This window comes from Lepisma saccharinum, chromosome 2 (assembly GCF_977018435.1).
Source record: "Lepisma saccharinum chromosome 2, izLepSacc3.1, whole genome shotgun sequence".
Lineage (NCBI taxonomy): Eukaryota > Metazoa > Arthropoda > Insecta > Zygentoma > Lepismatidae > Lepisma > Lepisma saccharinum.
The window spans coordinates 153,006,234-153,033,936 of NC_139230.1; the positions used below are offsets into that span (position 1 = coordinate 153,006,234).

At 36.7% G+C, this 27,703-nt stretch overlaps 1 long non-coding RNA gene across 1 annotated transcript; it reads right to left on the reverse strand.

Annotated features, from left to right (window-relative positions):
- Window positions 1-6,015: 6,015 nt before the first annotated feature.
- Window positions 6,016-26,248, reverse strand: LOC145984539 (uncharacterized). The gene is made up of 3 exons (XR_014441347.1): window positions 26,063-26,248; window positions 12,464-12,508; window positions 6,016-7,630 (listed from the first exon to the last, which is right to left on the reverse strand). It is a non-coding gene; the product is annotated as an uncharacterized LOC145984539 (long non-coding RNA).
- Between the last annotated feature and the right edge of the window lie 1,455 nt (window positions 26,249-27,703).

Here is a 27,703-nt window from a genome sequence, read left to right on the forward strand (position 1 = left end):
GAATGCATTTGTATTGGCTCTACCCTAGCTTTAATATGGATAGAAATACAGTGTTCTTTACTTGAAAATCCATAGTGGTTTATTTAAACTTTTTCAAGAACCAGGGAGTGAATTATCACACAGTGCATATGATGAGAACCAGTAGCGTACGCAGGATTTCATCAAGGGGGGTGTTATTTCGAAAACTTTCTACAAATTCACATTACCATTATTTTATTATACTTTAATTATTAATAATAAAAAAATAATTAATAATTATTGTAATTAATTAATTAATTAGTTTAATTACTACTAATAATTACTACTAATGCAGCTGCTATTTATGAAAGAAATAGAACAAAATTACATTTCTTTTGTTTCTTTGTTACAAAATAATTCTCTAGTCAACGGTTATTTGTATATGATAAGTGAGACATTTTAAGTGTGAAGAAAATCCATAAACACAAGCAAATATATTAAATTTATTGAAATAATCGAAATATGAAACTCATCCAAGGAGCCGCGCTGGTCTAGTATGACAACTTCGTGGGATATCCGGGTTCGATTCCCGGAATTGGTTGGAATTTATCCAGCCTTGTCTCCGCACCCAGCCTCATAGCAATGGGTACCTGAGAGCAACCCTGGGGGGATGAAGGCTGCCGGAGCATGGTGCTGATCACATCACCTGCAAAATAGTTCGAGATCGAGAATCTTTGGGACCCACCACACCACTACGTGTGCCTTCATGGCACGGGGAATTTACATTACCTTTACCTATGGAACTAGCCCAGGATGATGATGAAGCGCGAGAATACATGTTGCTAAATTCCACTGAGTCTATGTTTTGGTTGAAAAGTAAGTTTATAGACATTCCAACACATTTATCACTTCTAGGTGATTCACAAAGCACTTCTTCAACATTATTTAATGATGTGGATGTAGACTCAGCATCACTTGAGAGTTCACAAGGGGATGTGAAATCAGTACCGGGAAGAACGTTTGCAATAAGGACGAAGCAAGGAATTTTCACAATTTTCGCGAGAGTCACTGCGCGACTTTTTAAAAAACAAATTGCAAAATTGAACTTTGCGGCTGCTTAGATTGTGTTTGGAATGTTGCGTTTTTCTTCATGCTGCATGGGAATAATAATTCAAATTATTATTATTATTATTATTATTATTATTATTACTGTCGCAGATCTTTGACTGTGATAAATTAGCCATTTTTATTTTTTTCTACAGCATTTTCCATAATATTTCAAAAGCTCAAGGGGGGGTTTAAACCCGGTAACCCCCCCCCCCTTGCGTACGCCACTGATGAGAACTACTATCAGAAAATTGAACAACACATAATTTACATTTTCTCACATCAGCTAACTTATATTGCATTACATAATGGGTCATTCCATACCAAACCACCCAATGGTGGTTGCATGACCAGATTAGAAAAATTTCATTTTTAGTACTCCCTCTGTCCCATAATTATTGTCCGGTACACTTTTGATTGTTGTCCCAAAATATTTGTCCAATATTCAAACTGTGACATTTGTGTATACAGAAGAAGAAAATGAAACACGGGAATGAGTCATACAACGTTATTACTCAAGGATCAGTACAAATTGGCCGATCAAGTATCCAAAAGAACATAAATTAAAAGTTACCATTTTAGCATACCAGACTATAATTATGGGACAGAGGGAGTACATACATTTGTACATGTTTCTAGATATCAAAACCAATGTTCAAAAAGAAATATTGTCTTTAGTTCTCCTGGGGCAGTCATTTTTCCAACATGGCGCAGGGCTTCTTTTCCTCATGTAGCAGTTTATGGAAACCTTAATATCTCAAAAAACATTAGAGCTAGAGTCCTGAAACAAATTTCATTTTGTAGGTAATAAAGCATACCTTCTGTGATATTCAAGTATGTTTTGCTTAACAAAATTTCCTAAGTAAACACAGTCAAAAAAGTTTTGCATCAGGATGGAAAATGACAAAAGATATATGAAGCACAAGATTTATTGACAGTGACAGTGGGAATACAAAAGAAAAGATGAAGAACAAGACATGTTGAATGAAAAGGGAACAAAAAACTTACAATTTTCTCAGAAATGTGTTTAAAACGAAAATGGCACAATTCATTATCGAGGCGAAAAAACAAAGAACTGTCACAAGGAGACTGTTCATCATAGCGGATCCACCAGAAGCATTGTCTACCACCTGATGTGTCCTCCCCTGGCTGCAAGAAGGTTCTGAACATGCTGTGGCATACTGAGGATGAGACGATCAAGGTGATCTTGCGGTAAGCGATCCCATTCATCCTGTGCCGCAAGAAGAACTTCATGAAGATTGGTGGGAGCCACAGGACGGTTTGCAATGGCAATGGCATTTTTTAGGATTGCCCATGCATGTTTGATGCCATTTATATCGGGACTTTGCGCTGGCCAGAGCATGCGAGGGATATTTGCCACCTGCAGATAATCGTGTACCATCTGTGCGCGGTGTGGACAGGCATTGTCATCCACCAAGACAAATTCGTCACCAATTTCCTGATGAAATTGTTCCACAGTCGTCTGGAGAATGTCCCTGACATAACGAACAGCTGTTTGTGTCCCTGTAATTGGAATTAGGCATGTTCTATGTCAGAGCATGATCCCTGCCCACACAATGATTCCTCCTCCTTGGTATGGATGGACCCCTTGGACACCACGAAGCTGATCCTGCAGTCCAGGGCCTCGCCACACCCGTCCTCTTCGTGAAAATGGCCTTAGACAGAGCCTACATTCATCGGTGAAGAGCACATGAGCTCAATGACCAGGTCCCCGATTTCGATGTGCACGGGCCTAATGTACACTGTCACGCCAATGTCGTGGCAATAGATACTGGCGCAGGAGAGGTCTTCTGGAATGTAAACCACTTTCTCGGAGTCTGTTACAGACAGTTTGGTTTGACACATGGACACCAGAGGCTGCCTAGAGGGCATGAGTGATGTTCCTTGCCATCATGGTATTCTGTCGCCAAGCTGAGACACATACATAGTGGTCATGTGCTGGTGTTGTGACCCGTGGACAACCTGTCCGTTGACGATCTGCTATTGTTCCTGTGTCTGTATACCGCCTCCAGGTCTTACAGACATCGCTTTGCGCCACTCCAACAGCCCTAGCTACAGCCTGTTGTGACATGCCAGTCTGCAGCAGCGTGATGATCCTGGCCCGATCAAACTGCACTGTCGTACGTCTAGGCATGCCTTGCACACAGCTGCACTCGCTTGCCTTTGCTAACTGGACACAAGGACCACGTAACTAACCTTCGCCGACTACCGTGGAGCTACGCTAGAACACACTCATGCACTTGCCGACTCCAGTAGTAGTCTGTGGTGATCGGTATTGCACGTCGACCGCGTTACTTCGCACAATGAGCTCTGCTTCATCGTTTATTGTCGGTTTCGGCATGTTACGGATGCTTTTTTCATCACTTCTCGGGTGATGCAAAACTTTTTTGACTGTGTTTATAAATATTATGGTGGAAATTCGGTTAACAATAGTTTAAAATTTGGATTTTTAAGCCCGATTTTTTTTAATGAAGGCATTTAGTTTATGGCTTGAATTTTCTTTTATGTGTAGATCTACCTGCAGGGTGTCTGTAAATAAAATATCAGTGCTTAGAAATGCACCCCTTTTTTACAGCATGGGCTCAAACATGGCCGTTCATGGAATTTTGACAGTTTTAAGGGTTAAATATCTCAAATGGGTCCTCTTGAAAAATTCTGAAATTTGCACAAAGGAAGCCCTGCATGAACCTGAATCACAGTAAAAATCTCAACTTTTAGATTCAACTCGTTTTGGTCAATATGAGGTAACATATGTGACCTAATTTGTGATGTTGATAAGTAAGGTTAAGCTACATGTACACCTAGAAAAATGGAGTCTTTTCTATTTCTTCTTTAAAGTTGGGTTATAAAAGCCTCAGAAATTATAGTAACATAGGATTTTAATACTTCACTTACCAGAAATTAAAATTACAAGGTATGACAATTGAAGATCTGCAAAATCTCATTGCAAAGGGTTTGATTTATTTGGTATCCACATGCAGTTGGTGGTGTCAGCTCCAAAACTGAGAGTTTTCTCAATATTTTATTTACTGAAATCCAAGTGTCAGCAGGTATATTTTCTAAATATAGCAGTGCATGTAGCTTAAAAGTAGGCTATTTATTTTGGAGTGTCAAAGCTAGTAGAAGATATGATTTTATGTTCCCTGTACTTTCCACTATATTTTGCAAGAAAAGACATTCGTGGAAGTAGATATGAGTCATGCACAGCAGAAGATTCAGACATGATTTGATAGGATTTGAGGCAAGTCTGGAGTTGATATGTGCATGAATAATCTGTGTGCTGTCATTCCTTATTTGCCTAATGGGCTGAGAGGTAGTGGTTGTGAATGTTTGCTATTTGTGACTGGAAAAGCAGTGTTCTGCAGGATTTTTAACTGGAGAGAACTGTCACAAAAATACTTTTGGTAAAGTAGCCAAAGATTCAATTAATCTTAAACAACTTAGTGAAAATGATAAAACACTTCTTAGGTCGAGGTACAAATGGATGACTTCGAGACATTTATGCAAATGCCAATCAAAAAAGATTTTCTTTAATATAATTTTTTATGTGGTTAAGTACACCGTGATCTTCTGAAATACCATTTACAGAAAAAGGTAAGTAAGTGAATTGTTGAAATCAGATCAAGGGATATTTCCCCATACAAAATGAAGGGTGAAAAATGATGCACCAAAAAATGTTATATCAATCAATCAAACAAATTGCATCACATGGCAAAACCAAAAAGTGTCAAGTCAGTCTTACAGTATACCAGGTAAATCAATATGCCCATGTTACAGTGAAATTTTCTTCTTTGGAGAAGTAGCTCACATAAAAGCCAGAATGGAAATGATGCCATTGTGCCATCCCAAGGAACACTGAAGGAATTGGATGAAGTCTGTTCTGTTTTTGAAGTATCTCCTATTTCAAAACAGAGAAGGCTGATTGCAGAAAAATTCTAACATGCTCTTGCTCACAAAACTATTTGCATCATACAAGGAGTGCAAAGGAAACTGGTAAGGTCTGTTCCAGCAAGTATTAGAACTGAAGGAAAAGAAAGCAAGTGTAACATTCCTTTGCATCGACATTACAATCATTAATTGAAATTTTGAAAAGAAAAATGTAAATTAGCAAAAATTAATGGTGAAAAGGTCAGAATCATCAGTTTGATTATTACCACTTGGTCAAGAAAAATATATGTGATGAACTGGAGGTTTTTATCATTTAGTGAGAGTAGGAACTTAGTGAAAGAAAAAGGATTTCTGCATGATTTGACAAAGGGAATCAGTAGGAAACTGGAGCTGACAACCAACTGGACGTGGGTACCAAATAAATCAAACCCTTGGCAATGAGATTTTGCAGATCTTCAATTTCAGAATTTTTCAAGAGGACCCATCTGAGATATTTAACCCTGAAAACTGTCAAAATTCCATGAATGGCCATGTTTGAGCCCATGCTGTTAAAAAGGGGTGTATTTCTAAGCACTGATATTTTATTTACAGACACCCTGCAGGTAGGTCTACACATAAAAGAAAAGTCAAGCCATAAACTACACCCCTTCATTAAAAAAATCGGGCTTAAAAATCCAAATTTTTAACTATTGTTACCCAAATTTTCACCATAATTTTTATACTTAGGATGCAATTTTATGCAAAACATACTTGAATATCACAGAAAGTATGCTATTTATTACCTACAAAATGAAATTTGTTTCAGGTCTCTAGCTTTAAATGGCTTTTGAGATATGAAGGTTTCCATAAATTGCTACATGAGCAAAAAAAGCCCTGTGCCATGTTGGAAAGATGGCTGCCCCAGGAGAACTAAAGACAATATTTTTTTTGGAACATTGGTTTTGATATCTAGAAACATGTACAAATGTATGTACTAAAAATGAAATTTTTCTAAAATGGTCATGCAACCAATTATTTTAAAATTGGTTGATTTGACATGGAATGACCCTATTTTGGTTGTGACAATGAGGATGAATAAAAACTTGATAAAATGCATAAGAGAAACACAAAGAACCATAAAAACCAGAAATTAAAATCCCTGGCTTCATATACTACCAGTCAATTTGGGTTTCCTTGCAGTGATGAACACTGTAGCGTAATTTAATGATGATAAGTTTTAAGTGTTAGGCCCCTTCCAGATGCATTGACTTCTCACCATTTGTTCCTAAGGGACCCTTCATATGTATTAAACACAGCTTACTGCTCTTCATGGCTGCCATGAACAGTTCAGTATGACGTGGACTTTGGTGTGAAATGCACACGACAATATATGGGAGAGTTCATACAGGTCACCCTCCATGTAAACAGTGTAGCTTGAGAAGCACTTATCAACTGCTCAGGATGGGACTGTGTGCTTACATGGTTTAATTAAAGTTCAATTTTATGTAGGTGGTGAATGTTTCTACAGATATTCACAACTGTAGTCAAGGATGGGCCAGTTACTTTGGAAATGAAAACCTAGAAATACCTCAGGCAACTAGTTTGATGATTTAGGCAGCTTACAGACAGATGTGACAAGCAACATAGTAAGAGTATGACAGATGTGACAAGCAACATAGTAAGAGTATGTCATGTTATTCAGGATGCTGATTCTGCACTGTGAGCACTTTTTATGCTTAATTAAGAAAAAATAATAATTTTCATGTATATGTTGATAGATTGTAGCTAAGTATAGCAATCTACTGACTGGAATTTCTGGAATTATTGACATGTGGATCGATTCATAAATATTCAAGTGGCTGGTTGATTCACTAATTTAACAACATTTATTTTTACTATTAGATTAAATGTGATGAGGAAGATGGCAGGACAATGGAAAGAATCTAACCAAGAAATGGAAGAAAGCATCTGGGCCTTCATCTACGGTTATCTTGTCGGAATTCACCTAGAATGTGAATCTCTGACTGGATGGCCAACATTTTTTCACAAATGCAGAAACTCTCACAAACAATTATATCTTTCACAGTTTTATCAGGATTCTCAACCTGGGGCTGCATACCCTTGCAAATGAGTGTTTTTTTCTTCTTTGTTTCTTTTATATCTATTGTTAATAGCCTTCCCATTTATTGTTATGTTTAATATGTATATTCCTGTCTCTTCATAATTTCATTGCATTTATTGTCATCTCCAGTGTTTGTATTTAATAGTGTCCATCTTTCACACTTACCCATTTGGAGTGTAATATAGTGTAAGATGTGTGTATATTAAATAACATGGTTAAATTTTAGTTTGTTAGTAATCCTTGTCAAGGATTAAACTAAAAATATTGTTTTAAAAAATTATTCAACAAAATAAGCGAGAGAAATTGTTTACACATAGAATTACTTCGAATTTGATAAATTTATCCTGAAAAAACCTAAAATTATACTTGAATTTGGTCTTGTCACTAGAGTAGCCACCCTGCAGGAGCATAGTTCAAGGCCTTGTTGGAGCACTCTCTTTGACCTGCAGCATTCTTTTTGTTTCCTGCATGGCTTTCAGCACTGCTGGTGCCATAAATGGTTTACAGCGAGAAGTCAATGTGTCTGAAAGAAGTGTTTTGCTGACCAAACAGCACCTGAAAGTGAAGCAATATATTTTTAGTAAATTTAGAGTGTACTGTAATTACAGTCACAGATGCTTCTGGGTTAAGTTGCTGTACAATTGTTACAAACAGAAGTCTTCATGACAGTGCACAATATCATCTGTGGCTATTGAATCAAATATTGGTGAATAAGTCTTCAGTTTTAGCACCTAAAACCTTGACTTCCAGTTTCAATCCTTATAGGGTGACCCGGAGTAAATATTGGATAAAAATCAAACTTTTACCATAGCTCCCACATTTATGTATTTTTCTAGCCAGTAATTTTTTGGTAATGACTATTTGATATATCTGTCGAGTACCATTGTTGAAATTTACTAATTTCAGGAGTAGAAAAAAATAATAAAACTGTGTCCAAAAATTACCCCGCCCTTGGGGTAATTGTTGGACACAGCGGCGTAAATATTGGACTGTAGTTTTCAATCTGTTCTGCACAGTACAGAGATGAGCCACAGGGGGTAAATGCTGGACAACGTTGTGTACTATAGGTGCTGTGTGTGGGGTAATTATTGAGCACCACATGACTGCTCTAGAAAATGTATAACAGTGAAATCCAGTAAAAATTAGCAAAATTTTTAATTTTTCGGGCAACCCTTTAATAATTTCTGCTTTGTTCAAGTACAAACATTGCACAATTGGTGTTTGTTAAATTACACAAAAATAAAAAGTAAACTTAAGCATATTGAGGTGCTGTCTGTCACCAAGCTACAAACTAACTAACTGAACTGATTAGAACTAAATACAGTTATAACTAAAAACTAAATACATAACTTTTCAAAACTTTAAACTGTTTAGACTGTTTCTTTGTTCAAGTAGGCCTAAAACATTGCACAAATGGGTTTTAATGTCTTTTAATCAAACACACTGCAACAAGCATATTGAGAAGCTATAGGCTTACACTAGGTTGTCACTTTCCACATCATCTTCAATAATTACACGATCAGACTGCGGAGTAGGGAATATTTTGTTCCCGAGTATAGAGATACTTTGAAACATTGACCTTAATTCATCATTACAAGTTATTTGAAATGGATTAACTGATACGGTTTGCACAGGAACATAAAACACATAAAGTGTTTCCACAATTTCAATCTGTGGTTCCGCTGGCCACCAGTACCTGTTGTTCCCAAACCATTTGAGAATTTCATTTCAACGCTAAGTTATTTGTCTGAGGTTTCTTCTTCATCTTCATAAAACATATTTTGTACTTTTCCATAATAGTAACTTGTATCATAGTACACAGCACATATACCATCTTCTTCAATATGTTCACACACACTCTGAATGTGAAGTTACTTCCAACACTTCATGGTGTACATTTCCTACATTGTACTAGTACACTGGTTTCATCATCAGACTCACTAAAAGAAATATATGTCAAGTCCTGTAATTCAATTTCACCCATGTCTTCACTCTCAGAATCTGAAGAAATAGTCATATGTAGGGCTAACTTCCTTTTCCTTTTTGCTTGTTCAGAACTCTTAGGTTATTTTTTGCATTCTTCTTACATAAAGCTTTCTCTTGAGCTTTCTTTACCTGATCTGCTTTCTTTTTTTCCAATGCAATCAACCTTTGCTTCTTCTTGAAGTTTTTGTTTGTTTTCTTTTTCAAGCTGTTTTTCCTTAATTTCCTTTTCTCTTTCTTGGATTTTCCTTGCATATTCTTTTGATGTAATGACAGCTGCTTTCTGAACAAGTTTCCATTTACGAGATGCAATATACAATATGCAGTCCAATAATCAAGCTGTCCAATAATTACCCCATAGCATATCCACCAATTACCCTGCTGTGTCCAATAATTACCCCATAACTAAACATTCATGTCATACTGTTACTGTTCATCTACCATGGTGTTTTTCAGCACAAACCACCTTCATACACATATCCAAGACTGGGCATTACAAAATTCAAGATCAAGTAAAAGAAAAAAAAACATATATACAATTATGGTTCACTTGAAAAAAAAGTTAACCATTATTTTCAAGTACTTTGGGTTATTAATATATTTTTTGAGAAAATGTACTAATCTCATTCCAATAATTAATCAGAGCATTGCTGGATATGCAATTAACAAATGTTGGTTGGTTAGATGTAACAAATTATGATACATGGTTTTTGGTCCCTGTCCAATATTTACCCTGATTTTCTGTGTCCAATAATTACCCTGGGTCACCTACTTTCAGCATTAACAGATTTCTCTTCCTAGAAATCTTGATAATTATCAGAATCACTTTGTCATGTGATACACAACATTCAGTTGTTGGTTGATTGCTGCGAGACTAAAAAAATGTCATATTTTGTCAAAGAAAGTATTTACATAGTTGAAATAAATCCTCACATTGGTTTCTTCAATGGAACGCACACAATTTCTTTGGAATAGTTTCCTAATGCTGGCATACTTTCCAAGAATACAGTTCAGAGTTTGATCGTAAAATGAAAGTCATAAGGTTCGGCTGTAAAAGCCAATGAAATTTTGTGCTTTCTCTTCAGACTTCAGAGATAACAGCAAATATTTAGTAAACCCTAGAATATCAGCAGTTAAACACTGTCTTAGAGTACTTCATCCCTTACAATTGAAACCCTAACATATTTTCTGGATTCATGAATAACTACTCACTGGAGTAGAAGTATATCATGCAAGTGATTTCTTACAATTGAAGAGCTAATTTCCAGAGGGTCATATCATCAATAAGCACAAAACTTCAGAAACACAGAACATTGAAAATGAGCTTCAATTTTGATAAAAAATCTAACTGTTCATACATAATTTGTTTGCATTGGTAAATAAATGTGCAATAAGAAAAATCTGGAGCAATAGAATTACAGAAATTGCAATTATAGGAGTGGAATTATAACACTTTGGAACAAAAAAAGCTCTGTTTTAATTTCAAAAAATGAATTCTCAAAGTTATATAACATGAAGAAAAAAAATGTTAAGTTACACTCAATGCTAAAAATGTTATTAATAATAACTAGACCAGAGCAAGTGTCTCTGACACGGTCTACACCCCAAGGTCCATTGACCCATGTTTGCTGACTAGGTCTACCCTCTTGTCATCTTTTCTCAGTTTAGCCAATTTGCGATTAAAATTATTCGATATGCCATCTGGTGAGATTTTCAGGAACCACTCCACGTAGGACACTTTGCTGTGTTAAAGCCGTTCAAAGCATGGGGAACATGCGAAAAAGTAACATCTACTGTTCAGTTTTTTGCTCTAAATCGTTTTGAGGGCCAGGGTAAGTGAAAAGCTTACATGCGTTTTCCAACCCGTGGAATCAATGAAATTTGTAAATAAATCAGGGAAAACAGAACTGATTGACAAGATTGGCATAACTGAAATGTGGCAAGGGAATTATGAAGAATGTACGAGTCTGTTCACTTTTGTTTCCGATAGATGATTTTATTACCATGAAAGTAAGTTTTAAATTGTTCTTTATGAATATAACTTTTTTTTTTTGAAAACAATGTATTATGCATGTAATTTGGAACAGGTGCAAGTCGATTGAGTGCGAAGATGAAAATAGTTCGAGAATTAATTAATGTCTGTAATCATAAAGGTAAGTCAGAAAAAGGAAATTGACATGCTAATGTTGCTGTTTCATTCAGTAAGTCAATTTTCAGTGAAGACTGAAGATAGCCTCAATGAAATTGTTGTTGTTGTTATTATTATTATTATCCTGTGTCACACTGCGACGCCAGGGGTCCCAGGTTCGAATCCCGCTCGGGCATGATTGTTTGTAAATGGCCATTCTTCAATTACATCATTTCATCACTCATCCCCATCTTCGCAAATTAGCCAAGGGCACAAACCGTGAAGTAAAATGAAACAAATAAATCAATAGTATTATATATTATCCTGTGTTGTTATTAAACCAGCCTGCCTCTTTGGGGAAAGAACTGCAATGGCAGGTTTACATTTTTCTCCTGCCCAAGCTTTGCAATACAGGTGAATTGCTTTATATTCAATTCATTTCTGAGAGCCTCAGTTACAACCAAGGTGAAGATGAAACAGCACTGCTTTGAAGAACCAGTGCACATACATTAGTTTCGTCTGCGTTTTCCGTATTATTTTTGCCTATCATAATTAAATGCTTCACTCTCAGTACAGATTCACCTTTGTTATAGTTCCTGGAATTCACATCGCATTCGCAATATTTAAATATATCACTTAATTGAAACATTTCTTCCATACCAGCCATGACAACACGCTGCTATTACGTACTACTATTGAATATAAACAATAGATTTATCCTACATAGAGCAGGCATATTGGAAGTGACACTAGCGCTCATGTGGTAATTTTAATCGTGAATAGAGTGGGAGGCAGTGTGCTGTACCCTCTCGAACAATAAAGTTTATGACAAAAAATTGGTAGAAGGTTTGGGTGGATCACAAACAAGAAATTCAAGTGTGTTACAGGTGGCAATTTTTTTTCACGAAATCTTTTCACAGTAGGCATGCGGTTCCTGTTTGAAGGCTTGGTTTCCTTTCTCTATAGTGTAAGCTGATTACAAATAGAGTTGTATCATTAATGTACATCCCTTCTCTTTTCTATCATCTGTTTTAATGTGATGGCATTTGCACAAGAAATAAATGTCAGTTCACATTTAATGCAATACTATTACATAAATATTTCGGAAGCACATGGCCCTGTGCGATGGCATGTGTTGCACACCCCTAATGACAGCCCTGCATAAAATTCATGATGAGTTTCTTCATTTGAATGCCATACACATATCACGCATTTCCATAATGGATTGAATGATTTGTTTTCTAGCCAGATTTAATGAACAAAAATTCTTCACTAACCTCACACAGCAGGTGCCCATGAAATATTTCTGAACTTTCAAACATCTATAAAAAAAAGAAATGGCACATAAGTCTACTTATATAAACCATTCTTCACCACTACATCACATAGAAATAGAAAGACAGACAGAGATATGTAAAAAAAATAATACTATTTTATGTTATTTAAATTACAAAATTTCCTCATGTACAACAAACATTCTTTCAAGCTCACTGTTTAAAAATTAGAATATCCATAATATATTTTGTTATTAGAAAACATAATTCATAAAATATGTTCACAAGTATGCAGCAAAATATAGTGAAATATGTAGTTCAATATGTAAAAACATAGCATGTATATAAAGCTTAAAAATTAAAAAACTCAAAAAAATTGTTGGTTTAAATTATAAAAATACTTCTGTTAGTTAGGATTATAATACTTTATGATGTTCCAACCATTCCTGATCATACTCCAAAAATGAAATATATTATACCAATCTCTCTGTAATATGTGTTGGGCATTCATACTCCCATTCTAAATTTGTGAATAAACTACGTATTTGACCAACATTCAATGAATACTAGAGAGAAAAAAATTTAAATATACTCTGTCCCAAGAATTTGTGTAGCAGCACTGCTCATAAGAGTAGAGAAGGGGAAAAAGTGAGTGGACCGAGCGAATCACTTTGCATTGCAGCAAATGGCCAGTAGCTGCCCCAGTAGCCTGGTCCAAAATTCCCTGTGAGAATAAACAAGCCCCCCCCCCCCCTCTTGGGTGTCAATGAACCTATAAACACCCCACATGCTTTTATTTTTTCCAAAAGAATAGTTTTCATGCATTCCCACTGAACCTGTCCTGATTCTCAAGGGTTTTGATCACTTTAATGTTTTCTTTTACATTTGAGCTCAAAGGTATGCAGAAGGTCATGGAAGAGTCACATAATACATCCTGTGTCTAAAACGTTTGGTGAATGGTCTGATATAGCAACAGCAAAATGAGCCAGGTGCGTGCGCAAGCACAAGGCTCTCCAGAAACATGTCGAGAAACACTACCTAGCGTCGAGTGCATGTTGTCTGTCAGGGTAAACCCGCTGAGGGCAGTCAAACATAGTCAGTGTGAGAGGTAGTGTCACAGTCCAATGGAGCAATGAGTGAACGTCAAGTCAATCCTCAGTTGTTTCCTTCCTGTCGCGAAAGCATTTGGACAAGTCATAAACACATTTTCTGCTCATGGCTTCCGTCCTGTACACTTATACCAACATTTCATGCACTTGAGGAGTATTTTTGTTTCCCTGCATGAAGAGTGTCATTAAAGGTGCATATTTTGCAGAACAAGAACATGTGACAGTGGTTCTGCGATCGATTCCTAAAGAGGCCTTTGCTGACAGTTTCCAGAAGCTTTATAAACATTGCCAAAAGTGTGTTGTGGAAGATGGTGATTATTATTTTGAACGCCAATAAAGGTAATTTCACTTGTTTGTCTCTTTTGTTTTGTTTGTTTTCTGATACCATTCACCAAACTCTTTAGACACAGGGTGTACATATTCATTGCAGAAACATTACACTGGAAACTTATGCATAACATGAAGTTTAATGTTATGTATGTATGTATGTATGTATGTAAGGCCCTGAGGGAACCTTAGTTGTGTGTGTTAAGTGCATACTGAACACCTCTGAGCTCAAGTTTAAAAGAAAATTAAAGAGGTTAGATCCTTTGATGGTCATAGAGCAGGTGTACTGAGGATGGCTACATTCTAGGCATGTTGTCCTTATGGAAAAAATACACATGGGGCACAGCCAGAATATGTCCCTTGGATCGCAAATTTTGCATGGTGTATTTTTAGGTCAATTGGTACCCAACTTGTTGTTGACTTGCTTTACTCCAACAAAAACGGGAATATTAGCTAATTTTGGACCAGGCTACTGCCCCATATTTCCATCTCATGCATGTGTTCATTGGTCAAGCCCCTCTAGCCACTACTTCTGCAGAAGACTCATTTTCTTCACTTGCTCCACAGATTCCCAGGACAGAGTATAGTTATAGACATGCAAACACTTCACTTTTAATAAAAAAAAATGACATTCATTTGTCATGCAAACCTGAAGACTGGAAGCTGAGACAACCTTTGCAATGAAGCATCTGACTATCTAAGAAGAGTTAGTTCTAGGCTCAAATTGCGGAAAAGGCATGAGCATTTCATTCTGTTTCTTCTAGGTAACAGTTCCGAAAGCTTAATGATTTCTTCAGTTTCATAGGTATAAGATGAAGTAATAGTAGGAGAAAGACTGCATATTGCAGAATAGTGGAAACTAAGTTTGAAGATTTTTTAAAGTAATTAGCACTCTGTGCAGTTCCAAAATGTCATATATATATATATATATATATATCAGCGAAAGAAATATGTATAATATACTTTATGAAAACATTCCACAGGCCTGACCCACCTAACTACAAAAGCATTTAGGGACATTCTATGAATTCTAAAAGCCGTAAACCTGACTTGCCTAACCTAACTACAAAAGTTTTTATGGATGTTATTTGAATCCTAAGAGCCTTAAACTTGACCTAATGAAATGGAAACTACACAATAGTTGTTCAATATGTGGGGGGATGCATAGCCTGGTAATTTGCACTTTTTTTTTTAAGCAAGTCATGGACCTAAAGTTTGATGCCCACTGAGATGTGGTGAAACAAGGAAATATTCAGCCACACAACTTCTGTTGTAATCAAATAATACAAGTATAACGCCCACTACAGGGAAACACGTCAACCCGAAGCACGAAATTTCCACATAGAAGTCTTAAGATTATCTTAAGAGTCCGGATCAGCGTCACTCGAAAAAAGCACCGGACAGATGTCAAATTTTCTTCCCAGTCTTAGCAATATTGATTCCGAGCTGTTAGCACATCGCGCTGCGACGCTAGGAGTCCCGGGTTCGAATCCCGCTCGGGCTTGGTTGTTTGTAAATGTCCATTCATCAATTTCATAATTTCATCCCTCAACCTCATCTTCGCAAATTAGCCAAGAGGCACAAAACGCGAAGTAAAATAAACCCAATCAATCAATCAATCAATCTCATTATTTATTTTATAGTTTGATGCTTTACTTAGGAATAGGCCTATATTGACTTTCAATTACCCGTTGCTGCGTAATGATGGGGGTGAGTTCAAAAGGGAGTGGCATCTGCTGCCACCACCCAGGGTGGCAAAATTACTTGCGCCAGCCCTGCCTACAGTCACGCCCTATCTTGGCCAGGAGTCATAACGAATGCATGGTATAAGTTATTCAAATGTGAAATGTCATTTTTTTAAAAAAAGATAGTAACACAATCACATCTCCTTCTAGATGAAGCTTTTTAGATGCACCAATCAAAATTTACTCTTTAACCACCTAAGCACAGAAACTAAAAAAAGTTGAATTTCAAACTTCTGCGTAGTAAATATTTCTTGCAGTAGAATGAAAATCAAAGAAACAATGGAAGAGTGTACAAAAAAAGGTATTTTACAAAAATATAAAACAGATACTAGTTCAATAGAGCTGTTTTATTTCAAGAAATAATATTCCACATGGGTGTGCGGGATGGATTTTTTTTTTTTTTGCTGTTGTTTGGTTTGGGTGAGATGGAGATGGGAAGTGTTCACCATTCCTTGATCTTGTAAATCCTCAAATTGTACATAATATTTCTCCATGAAGTGATTATTCTTGCATTTCTGGAATGAAAAATGACATTTCAAAGAAATTTTTGACACGTATAGTACAGAAAATGTTGATTGATTGAGTTGGTGTTTTAAGTACACTTTATGCACAGTAAGGCTAATCGGGACTGGTCCTACAGCCTATAGTTTTAAAGTGTTATCCGAACCACTATGAGTCTCCACCAAGTATCAAATACGAAACACCTCGATTACAAGGTGATGACGCTATCACTGCAACATCGGGGAGGCTGCAGAAAATTTCGAGAATTTTAGCACTTTTAATACGTAATCACTAGGAATTGTAGATTGTATCAATTTCCTGTTCATGTATTTAGTTGCAATGTTGATATGACCGTGGAGATTTTTTAGAAGCTGATGAGGTACCTACGTGTACACCTGGTGTAATTTTATGTACCGAACGTGATTCATTCTCAGATGTTTTCTGCACTGTAAGAGTTGCAAATTTCTTGTAAAGGGCAGGGTTTTTTTTTCTTTTTCTTTTTATCTACAATCAATTCAAAGAGGAAAATGTGTGCAATTCAAGATTTTTATTGCCTGCAAATCCTGAGCATTTCTCATCCCAAAAATATCCTTGTCAGGAAATGGTGAACATTCTGAACGTCGAGATGTCCTTTTTTTCCACTTCATGACTGAAACATTTCCATCCAGCATTTTAAGAATGTTATGTCCAAAGCATCCCGGAATGCAATTGAAAATGAATTAGCCGAGGGTATGCTTTTGGTACTATTTCTACCTGGGGGATGGCATGACCCCCCCCCCCCCAACTCTGAGCATTGAAGATGACAGTAAACAAATGGCTTGTACCAAGAAAATCATTCTAAAGCAAACACACAGTAAGTAATCATTAAAACTCCAAAGCTTGCGTTACCAGATATAAATAGAAATCAAACCATGTGAAAAATGCCTATGTACCAGTGCTCGAAAAATCTTCTTCAGAGCTAGGCGCCAGCTCTGAAAATCAGGCGCCAGGAAACCACCTACTAGCAATTGCGCATAGCCTATATAAGAAGTTGAGAATCACCGTATTCAAAACATCGCTAAATCATGCGAGAAAGTTGGAAATGGAGGGGGGGTTGAGGGACAAAGAGTAAGGAGTAGTTACTGATTCTATGAAATGTTCACAACATTGATAAAAAAATCATTTCCTAACTTTCGCTGTATTGCAATTTGAACTTAGAATCTTCAAAATTTCGTACATGCAAACTTAAAAACATGGTAATATTACAGCAAAAGATCACAGTCGCCAGGCTGAAATTTTTCAAGCCCTGCTGTGTACCATGATAAAATTGGAATTAAACAATCAGAACTTTGGCAGTCATCAATTCATTATCCATTCTTAACACAGATGGAAAAAATACAAAATAATCAAACAAAGATGTTTACTTTCAGATATTCAAGCAGGATCATATTTTTATTTAACATTGCTTTCACTTCTTTAGGTAAATTGCAGATATGATGTTGATTGATGATTACTAAATTGTTTTTAGTGCATAATAAAACTGCCTTGGTCATCAACTGTAATGTTTTTTAATATGGAAACATGGCTTAATAGTGTTACCATGTAATTTATATACAAAATAAAAAGTCTTCCATGTCAAAAATCCATACCATGTTCATTTACTAATGGGGACAAGCAAACCATATAAAATCATACATCCAGCATAATCATTACAGATTTCGGCATAGTTCCTTTTGTTTCATTGCAATTTCATCATGCTACGAATGTAATTCTAACAAAGTTAGATTTCAATTTACGTACTTATGTTAGGAGAATTTGAAAATCATAAAACAATCTGAACCATTACCCATATTTCTTTAAATACAAATTCAAACTTCCATAAAACATGAACAAGGAATGAATTGCTTTTACTTCACATTTCTACCACTTTTGGCTAATTGTGAAGATGAAATTCATGAAGGGACAATCACGCACACATGCATAGTACACAAGTCCCACAGTGGAAGAGAGGTTGACATTTTGATGCTTTCCGAAAGGTCACCCCTTACACCCCTCCATAAAACATGACGGTAAAAATTTACTATCCTTCGGACACCTCTAATTTTTTCGTTTCGTCAATTTTTGACATTCGTACTTACGTATCTGCTTCGCGGAACATTCCTGAAGGTGTAGAAAATCTAGAAATTGCAAAATAAGCGGAAATAAGGCGTTAGTTTTCGGAATGGAAACTGTCGATTTTCACGATTTTTTTTGTTTCACAACCAAATTCCTGATACTACCACGACACCAAATTTTAACTATGTTTGCCTAACCCAGTGATTTATCCACACCCCCTAACACCCCCCCAAATTTTGGTGAACACCCCCCAAACAGAAAAGTGGAACACCCCCTTACAGGGGGGTGTAAATATGGATGTTTATATCAACAATAGAATGACAATACTTCAACATTAACAGAAAGGAATCATTTGTAGCTGAAGAACTGTAGTCCAATGGACCTTTCCATCAACTAAAACCAAAGTGTCAAGGAAGGAGGGTGGAATGTGCAGCATCCTCATTTCCTGGAAACAATACCTCCCTTGACAAGGCTTCGGTCAGCTCTAGGGAAGGGACATTGCCATCTGGAAAATGTCAAACTGACCTCTCGCCCTCCTTTCAGGGAGCACATTCCGCGCACAGTGTTGACAGTTCAGCGTTTGAATACCTTACATATTTCTTAAATATGTTACAGATTTGTAAATTCAATTATTCAACCTGAGTCAATGAAATTTACATTTTGTTGCATTTTCCTTTCGATTCTTTCATGTGAAAAATGTACGATAAACATAAGGGAAGAAATTCAAAGATACAGGTTTGACTCCTTGTAGTGAATTCTGTTACTATGGTTAGCAACACTATTTTCTGTACCTTGGCGAGATGAGTGATTTTGGAGTGGTAGAGAAAAGAACAGTCAAATCCCCTTGGCCTTAGGTCAGTCTCAGTGTAGCATCTCCGTTCGTGTGAGGTCGTTCTGTTTAGTGTATAACAATGTCTGAAACTTGACTGCAAAACTGTCTGAAGAAGACAGAGAAAATGAAAAACCAGACAAAGAAACCGAAATTAGTGAGTAGAAAATCAGTGACACTATATGTAGGTATAATTTCTTCCAACCGATATGCATAAAGTACCAATATAAAATTTACTGACCGAGTATTCGATATAAAATGGCAAGTATTTCATGAAGAACCTAAGTGATTCATTCACGCCTATAGTTGATGACCATTTTTGTGGCTCCAAGAGTTCTTTGTAAAATAAATTATATACTATTAGAAAGAGAGTTGTAAAAGGGGGAGGGTCCACGTGTGGTGCTTGCCTGGGCGCTAAGTACAAAGGGGTGCCGAACAAGCAAAACAGATAAAAATTGAAAAGCGTTAACATCGTGGTGCCCTGTGAAATTACTGGCACCCTATTAAATTAAAGTTATTGTCAGTTTGCAGAGATATAGCTTTAGTAAAAATTGTCTTTCTCTTTGTATCTAGTCGGTTCCCTGACATAATGACATGTTTAATTTTATTCAAGAAGTGTAAGCAGACCCGTAGCTAGAGGGGGCCAGGGGGCAACTGCCCCCTGAGAGCCTGCTTTGTTCCCCCCTTGTGAAAAATACAGAACACTTGGAATTCTCACTAATCTTTAGAATTACTCTAGCAACATAACAAAAACACTTATTGATTTTGTGATTTATGAAGGTGTGTGGGATTCAGTATAATGTCGTATCAGAATTGGGGGGGGGGGATTTCCCTTTTTGGTAATAGTGATTCATGTGGTAGAGAGAGGGAGTGCATATTTGATTTTTGTTACTTAGCGTTGCTTTTCTACCACTTATAGCTAATCTCAACAATGAATGATGACTTGAAATTAATGAAGACACACTCATAAACAGTGCCGCAACCACAGGGTGGCAGGGGGAATTGTCCTCCTCCCACCCTCCCGACCTTGGACAGAAGTCCATTCTAGGGGAAGCAAACATTGAAGTAAAAAACAAGACTAGGAGAATCTAAGAATAGCAGGACAATTGGATATTCATGATGGAATTAGTTTTTACGAGTACCTTGCATTTTTCTTCGAGACGGCCAAGGTCACTTGTAAGGGGCAATTGTCCCCCTCTCGATTTCAAATTTTATACAAATAAAAATATATTTTGTAAAATTTTCTTGCTCGCTTTGCTCGCAATATTTTCTATTCTTATAGTCCAAGTCCAGAGCTATAGCTATGGGGCGGTGGGAGTCGGTTCTGGGAGACAAACGATCTATATGAAAAAAAAAAAAAAATGTTAAAGAGAATGCCATGGCGTGCCGTAAAAATATTTGCACCCTATTACAGCAATTTCTTTCTATGAAACTTAATATGAAATATTAATGATGACACTGTAATCCAAGAAGTCATTGATCAATCAAGGTATTCCTATTTGTTTGTCAGGTGTCAAAACATTTATTTCAACTATAATATAATACAATTCACACAATATTTTGCAAAATGGTTAACGTAACCAGTAGGCAAACATTATCAGTAGTGATGCAAGAGTCTCCCCTTTGAAGGAAATATGGTGGACTAAGGGACCCATGTTTTAGTAAGTACAAAAAAAAATGTATTACAAATTTTTGCACAATTCATCAAAGTGTAGATAATATGTAACCATTATTATTTAATTAATTTGATTTTTCTTGCATAACACAACACAATGGTGTTATTGGACTCTCGTTAGATTCCTTTGTGCGGAAAAATCTTGCATACGGGAAACTAGAGGGAATCATTATGAAGCATGATTTATAAAGGGCTCCCTTAATCAGTTCTGCAGAGAGGTCCCTTAATCGTCTATTAACATTATCAACCTGTAAATATGAAGTAGATACAGTCCCTATTAGCCTATTTATGTTAAACTTTATATTCTTTGGCAATCTGGAAAGGTCATTATCGAAAAAATGCCATTTGATGTTGCTCGAAGTATTTTTTTGTCTGTTGCAGTTTCAAAATATCATCCCATTTCTGTTACTTATCTCTTTTGGGGGAGGGGTCAAGTACCTCTGTGCACCCTGCTATATCTGCCAAAGCGACACAATATATTAAAAATTTGCCCCTCTAGGATTGACTTTGCCCCCCCCCCCCCCACGAAGAATTCCTGGCTACGGGCCTGACTGTGTAAGGAATTAAACATAAAATACATTTCATTTACATTTGACCATAGGCGCACCAGTGAGGGCACGACGGCGCTTGCCACTGCCTGCTGGAAAACGTGGAGGGAGAAAATTTGTTTGGTGCTCTTTGTGTTGGATAGTGAAATAAATGCTATTCAATCTTCAAATAATTGAAAATAAAGCATTGCCTCATTTTAGAAGTGAAAATTCCTTGCCTTCCTTTTGCAGTTAACATGCCATGCGTTTAATTGCACATGTTATCTCGTTTTCTTTTAAGGCAAAGATGCTCGTGACTCCTAATTCCCTAGAGTCTCTCATTTATTATTTGAAAGATAAACTCTCAAAAGCGCCAAGCATATTTTCCAAAGTTTTGTAAGGGTATAATTCATATGCATATTATTAATTAAACATAGCGACACTATTCCATGATATTTACTCTTTACAATCTTGCTTTGCTCGTTCGGCGTCCTCTTTACCTCACCACATGCCCCTGCACCCTCCTGTTCTAACAGTTAGAAAATATGCATGTATAATTTTAACACTGTAACGACGGACGGGTCTTTTAGGCCCGGTTTCAATTTTTATACCTGTCTAATTTTTTAATGCTGCAAATGAATGTGTTCTCCTTCCGTGACTTTTCGTCAACTTCGAAGGCCTTTGAAATCATTTATTGTAATCTTTGGTTATTTTTTAACTTTGGTCAGAAAATGTATTACTAGTGTTGCGGACGGACGGGTCCTTTAGGCCCGATTTTAATTTTTAAATATATAGGCCTATTTTTTCTAGTGCAGAAATATCAATCTTCGCCTCTGTGACTTTTCAAGGACAGTCACAACCTGGAAAAGCGTATTCCTGGACCCCGTGGCTTAGTGATTAGCACATCGCACTGTGACGTCAATGGTCCTGGGTTCGAATCCCCCTCGGCAAGGTTCTTTGTAAATGTCCATTCATCAATTTCATCATTTCATCACTGATCCCCATCTTCGCGAATTAGCCAAGAGGTACAAACCGCGATGTAAAATAAAATGAATCAATCAATTGAAATCATATACAGCACCCTTTGCCTGTTCAGTTTACCCAGGAAAAACAAATATTCTAAGTTGCTGATGGATATTGCAGAAAAGGATTTTTTTGTTTGTCGACAATAGTCTGCATAACTATTGTTGGTTATTTCAGTTTGTTGGTTTCAAAGCACAGGTTCCGCAATTTTCCGAAACTTTCTGAACGAATCTGCATGCACACTTTGTTTGGTGCAGAGCATCTGTGTAGTTTGGACGACGAATTTGTTCATTCTCACGAGTTCTTGTGTATAATTGAAGAAATACAATGGCTCGTGTACCAAATACACGAAAGCTTTGGTCTCGTGTCTCGTCTCCAGGTAAGCTCGAACCCATAAGAGATGTATTCGAGACTTGGACTGTTTACTTCCGAGAAGTGCACATTCTGATTGCATCATGACTGCATACGAACAACTGGTCAATTTTAGAGGGCGATGCCCTTTTAGACAGTGCATGCCGTCGAAATCTGGTCAATACGGAATCAAGCTTTTTCTGATTTGTGATTCTCAAACAGCTTCTGTTTTGAAGGCTCAAATCTACAAAGGAAAGGAAGCTGGAGTTAATAGGGAGAAAAATCAAGAAGAGAGAGTAGTGAAGGACTTAGTGAAGATAATCGAAGGTAGTGGAAGAAACATCACATCCCATAATTTCTTCACCAATGTATCTCTTTCAAGGGATCTACTTGCCAAGAAACTTACTCTGGTCGGCATGATGCGAAAGAACAAAGGAGAGCTGCCGCCAGAGTTTACTGCCACAAAACAGCGAGTGTGTTGCTCCACTTTGTTTGGATTTCAAGATGATCTAATGATAGCATCATATTGCCCCAAGAAGAACAAGGTGGTGATTCTACTTTCTAGGTTCCATGGACAGCCGAAAATCGACGCTTTCACAGCACAGCTAATAACACAAAATGGTACAAAACTACAGTGTGAAACGAAAAGCTCGGAGATGGCCATGGTTATATTTCATGACATGATCGACTTCAGTGCACTAAATGCATTTGTTTTGTACCAAACAGTACATCCGTAAGAATTGGGAGCCAAATCGGGTAGATGTAGAAGGTTCTTGCAGTACCTGGGAAAGGAGCTCAGTGGCAAACTAGTAATGGACGAGCAAACCTACGGATGTTCAAATGAAGAGCAAGGTGTACAGAAGCAATCCAGAAGGAGGTGTTATATTTGTCCATCAAAAATCGATCGGAAAACAAGAACAGTGTGCTCGAAATGTATGCAAACGTTTGTACTCAGCATTCACGTGTTCTATGTAACACATGTTAATCGATGTTGTAAGTTATTCTTGACAAAAAGTAGATAATAAAAATATGTAAATTCTTACAAATCATTAATGATAACTGGACATATGATAAAAATGTTCCAAATGTAAGAAAACTATTATAATAAAAACTCAAGGGTTTCTTTATAACATATGTTATTCAATGTTTAAATTTCTTTTGCAAAACATGTTACATATTAGAAACATGTAAATGGTTAAATATCATTAACAAATAACCTGAAACATTATTTTCAGTCATTGATATTAATTAGAAAGTTTGAAGGCCTGAAAAAAAGTATAATATTTCCCCGGGTCGAATAGACCCGATCCGACAATAACGTATAGTCATTGTAGCCGTCGTTATAGTGTTAATAGTTCTATGTAGCGAGTGAGTTCCAAATTCTGCTAGTGTTTTCAAATCTCTTTTTAAACAATGATTCACAAACTGAAATAAAGTAATGAAACTCGCTATATTTAGAGCATGGCCATGAAGACGTTAAATATAGTGGGAAGTTGGGATGCACGTTTGATATTGCTTTTGAATGAAATCGGTCAAGGAATTTCATATTGAAGTCTTCAACGAACGAGCAAAGCAAGATTGTAAAGAGTAAACATTATGGGATACTTGCAAAGAAATAGTTCTAAAAAATTTCTTGCTCGCTTCGCTGGCAGTGTCATAATTTATTTAAGTCCTATTATATTTGTATTTATTACTACAATGTCAGACAGGCAAGTGCGCGCACACCCATGCAATGCATTCTCACTGATATTTCAATTGGGTACCCCCAAGTTGAACTCCAAGTTACACCTACGGCAAGAACGATACAAATACAGTTAAAATATTGCGCAAATGTTCCTAATTTCTTTATAACTAGCTTAAGAATTGCATGAAATGATTCCTGGTAATAATATGTTAAAATTTTGTGTTTTTTAATGTCATCCATTGTGTTTTGTCTAACGATTGATTAAATCAAGTACTGAACATTATCGGAAGGAAAGCAATACTCGAAACGATAAACTGCAATGTTAACCTATTTTCCATCTTTTCCTGTATTTGACATCTTTTTTCTTCTGAAATGTTACGTGAAGGGAAGAGAGGGGAGGTTAATCTCTAGAACCATCCACGAACAAATTGAATTAGGGTGAACATTTTTAAAACTGTCCAAAAAATGCACCTAACTTACCCAAACTTACACCCCCCCGAGGGGAAAATCCTGGATAAACCCCTGGCCTAACCTAACCACATGCCAATGGTTCGTGGGGCTATCGCCAATGGTTTGTTGGGCTAGCACCAATGGTTCGTGGGGCTAGCGCCAATGGTTTGTGGGGCTAGCGTCAATGGTTCGCAATTATTTCCAATTTCTAGATCCTGATACTAACACGACACCAAATTTTAACTATGTTTCCTAACCTAACAGAACTAACCTATCCACACGACAATGGTTCGTGGGGCTAGCTATTCTCCATCGGAGAATTAATTTTCAACGAACAACATGAATTTCAGCTATGAAACATTCCCACATCACACAAAACACCTTCCCGTGTTCGACAATGCTACAGGAACTTATTACGGTAAGTAGTTTCTTCTGTAAAAATAAATAAATGTGTCCGAAGGATAGTAAACTAGTACCAACATGACATATTGACAGACTATAAAGGTAGACTGTTGTACTTGTGGAATTATGCATTAAGCACTAATTAGAGAGTAGGGACTTAGGAGTGAATTACTGCCAAATATGTATCAGATACCCTTAAACACTATATCCTCATTTAAAGTTTGACAGTTAAACCTTCTCATACAGAATTACTCTAATTGCAATAACATTTGTGCAACCTACAGTACAGTAGCATAATATTCTGGATTTGGTAAATATTGAATAAAAATTAACAGCAGTTGGCAGAGTTTGTAATGTGACCAAACTTTGCAGGCTGTTTGTGTACATATATAATATTTATTTGATATAAATAACTGCTTTATTTTCAACTGTGCGACTGATAATAAAACAGAAGTATTTGAGAATGGAGATAACAAGCCCCACGTAAACTGTTATGACTTGATTAGTTATCATGACAGCTGACCCTGTGGAATTTAGTTTGCCCATATGGTTTTTACAGTTAACATGAAGGTCACGATACTCGAAAGTAAATAGGCCTAAATAAATAATACGTTCCAAACTATCATGAAACATGTTTCATTGACATTGCATAGCGAGTATATACACAATTGCCAACAGTTTGTAAACTTCGTGAAATACTTGTAAATACACGTACACTTCTGGGCCCCTTTTATGCAATTTTGAACAGTTCTGCAGAATCTGAAGGGCTGGCATAGATGATTCACGACTCATACATGTTAAAACAATTTTATTGCTCTCCTTTTTTATTTACGAATGGGAAATGAGATTTAAATCTTAAATAGCCGGTTAATGATACACGCCTACCTCATGATTGCAACTTCCGATCTTCTTAGTGTCATTGCATTCACATTATTTAGATACACTGTTAAACACTTCAGAAATAACATATGTACTTATTCGTTGTTCCTTTTTCTGATTAAACACATTTTACAGTTCTGTGAAAACAAACGAATCGTTTTCGAAATCCCGTCCGCTTTTAAAGAACTTCTAGCGAATGGTGCTACCCTCTAGCGTTAAAATTTAGCATTCGTCAGATGACGAACGCATGGCGTATGTAAATAACTTTGCAAATTATTACGAACAAGAACAAATAACTATAAAACTAAAACAATGTGGAAATGCTAATACATTTTACGATACATGTAAATAATAACTTCATGTCGCACCACATTTATAGCTGGGAATAACATATTCAAATTACGAAGCATTTATTCTTATTTTAACCATTTTATCAGTTCAGCCATAAACGTGAGCCGCTCTATTCCTTGATAAAGAGATCATAGTTTTAAGGAGACCAGGTAAATGGTAGGATGACAGCCTCAGGCAGGACATGTGCGTCGCCAGAAATTTTTGTAGGTGAGGTTAGAGACGCTTAATCTGCCCAAGCCGGGATTCCTGTCGTAGTAAGCTGTGATTACCACGGAGGTCGGCCCAAATAACAGCATATGAAATGTGAAAAAATAAGGAAAAGCCGTTCAGCTGGGAATTCGCTCTCTGGTACAGTAACGCACACTTCTGAGTTGTATTAACCCCATTGACTTTAAATGGAATCATTAAAACCTAGAACTGTCCATGACTGTACATCGAATGGAAGTGCCTCCCCAAGGTTATCAAGTCCCCCTGCAGGATTTCTTCTCAGGGAGGCAGCAGTGCTGGGGAAAAGGCAGGCCCGTAGCCAGGCTGGAGCCAGCGGGGCTGAGCCTCCCATGGAACTACCGTCAGCCCCCTTGACATTAGGTGAAACTATTGTGTGTAATTTGTTTGCAGTGAAAAGTGAATATGTTGACAGCCGATATTATTTTGCTCACAACTTTGGTGAAAGATAAATTCAGGGAGCATGAACAGCAGCTATTACATTCGTTCATCTTATTTATTTATTTATTTATTTATTTAATAGAAGATTCCAAATACAGCGTTAGCCATTTTACATTGGAACGTTTTTATAGAACATAAGGACAAAAAAATAATAACATAATACATCAAAAATAATAACATAATACATCAAAAATAATAACATAAAAAAAATTACATGTGGTTAAAAGACTTACATATTTTTTGCTAACTTTCTTCTAAAACTGTCCAGATTTTCAAAAATGTCTATTTGGCTTCCTGGATTATTATATTCACTGGGCAGTCTATGGAACAGAGAGCGCTGGATGAGACACAATCTCGGCTTCTGAGAGGCAAAAAGTTGAGTGCTTCTTGTTGAACGGGCAGGCACACGAAAGTGAATTTCCTGAAGAAGGCGGTCACTTCTGAGGTTGCCATTCACTATTTTATGTAGAAATATTTGGTCAGCCTGTCTATGTCTCTCTTGTGGAGTTTGAATATTTAACATTTGCAGGAGGATGGACTTTTGCAAGTGTTTTGTGGACGGAATTCGGTGTCGAACAATGGCCAGGAAGAAATTTAGGACGGAATTTAGTCTATCTGAATTTGAGGGGC